The sequence below is a fragment of the Schistocerca gregaria genome, chromosome 4 (genome assembly GCF_023897955.1).
Source record: "Schistocerca gregaria isolate iqSchGreg1 chromosome 4, iqSchGreg1.2, whole genome shotgun sequence".
In the NCBI taxonomy this organism is placed as follows: Eukaryota; Metazoa; Arthropoda; class Insecta; order Orthoptera; family Acrididae; genus Schistocerca; species Schistocerca gregaria.
In genome coordinates, this window is record NC_064923.1 from 210077143 (window position 1) to 210078809 (window position 1667).

The 1667-nt window shown below is 46.3% G+C and overlaps 2 non-coding genes across 2 annotated transcripts; one reads left to right on the forward strand and one right to left on the reverse strand.

Annotated features, from left to right (window-relative positions):
• Nucleotides 1–593: 593 nt before the first annotated feature.
• On the reverse strand, nucleotides 594–668 carry Trnas-cga (transfer RNA serine (anticodon CGA)). Its single transcript has one exon. It is a non-coding gene; the product is annotated as a tRNA-Ser (tRNA).
• Nucleotides 669–797: 129 nt separating this feature from the next.
• On the forward strand, nucleotides 798–872 carry Trnas-cga (transfer RNA serine (anticodon CGA)). The gene has a single exon. It is a non-coding gene; the product is annotated as a tRNA-Ser (tRNA).
• The last annotated feature ends 795 nt before the right edge of the window (nucleotides 873–1667 follow it).

Sequence of the window (1667 nt, forward strand, 5' to 3'; positions counted from 1 at the left end):
CGAGTGTCATGGCAGTTGGCAGTAGCCGTGTAGTGATCAAATGATAGATGAAGAAATTGAATAATTATGTTCATATGACCGTGTAGCCGCAAATCGTGCATTGGGTTGTTATGGCTGTATGGCACCTCCCTTGAGGAGACTAGTCAATACCAAGAGCAAGAGCAAGAGAGATGTTCAATACCCTGGCATTCTGTCATTTACCCTCTGACTCATTAAGAAGAATTGCCAGTTCATGTTCCCCGATATGTGGCGCAATGAAGCCTGATATCAAACTTCCTGGCAGATTAAGACTGTGTGCCCGACCGAGACTCGAACTCGGGACCATTTCCTTTTGCGGGCAAGTGCTCTACCAACTGAGCTACCCAAGCACGACTCACGTTCGATACTCACAGCTTTACTTCTGCCAGTATTCGTCTCCTACCTTCCAAACTTTACAGAAGCTCTTCTGCGAACCTGGAGAACTAGCACTCCTGAAAGAAAGGATATTGCGGAGACATGGCTTAGCCACAGCCTGAGGGATGTTTCCAGAATGAGATTTTCACTCTGCAGCGGAGTGTGCGCTGATATGAAACTTCCTGGCAGATTAAAACTGTGTGCCCGACCGAGACTCGAACTCGGGACCTTTGCCTTTCGCGGGCAAGTGCTCTACCAACTGAGCTACCGAAGCACGACTCACGTCCGGTACTCACAGCTTTACTTCTGCCAGTATCCAGGTTCGCAGAAGGGCTTCTGTAAAGTTTGGAAGGTAGGAGACGGATACTGGCAGAAGTAAAGCTGTGAGTACCGGACGTGAGTCGTGCTTCGGTAGCTCAGTTGGTAGAGCACTTGCCCGCGAAAGGCAAAGGCCCCGAGTTCGAGTCTCGGTCGGGCACACAGTTTTAATCTGCCAGGAAGTTTCTTATCAGCGCACACTCCACTGCAGAGTGAAAATCTCATTCTGGAAGCCTGATATCGATGACGATGAACCGACAAATACTGCTGAAAAACCACCACCGTCATATGGAGAACGAGCCAAACTCAAACAAAGTTCATTCAGTGACCTGATAAGGGATTTTGATCCTACATAGCATGTATCCGAGCTCTATGCACCACGACTGCAGCAGTGGAATCTCCTCGCTGAAACAGAGCGTGTTTCTGGTTTTCGGGAGCATCAGATATAACTTGAGTGTCATTTCAGTACTGAATTGCTACATTACCTACTGTAGTTTGTTGCAAGATCTCAACATCATACACAAGCCAGACAAATGGAGGCTCTTTATAGGTGGCTCAAAAATAAGCCTGAAAGTAGTACTTTACACAATAGTACTGAAAGTCCATTCATCCCCGTCGGATATGGTACCTTAGTTGAAGAAGGTTCTACGATAGTGAAATACATTGTAAACTGTGTTAATTACAATAAACATGAATGACTGGTACGTGGGGGGTTTCAACATTGGGATGCTGTTGGGTTTGAAAGAGGATTACGCTAACTACTGTTATTGCCTGTTTGAATAGGACACTCGCGCAAGAGAAAAACACTCCACACTCCAGGAACAGCTCTGGTGCCTGGTTCACAAAATATTGCAGAAGAGCCTCTATTGAATCGAAAAAAAAAACTATTTCCTCACCAGTGTACATTAAGTTGGGACTCACGACGCACTGGTTAAGAATATGCACGGGAACGAAGC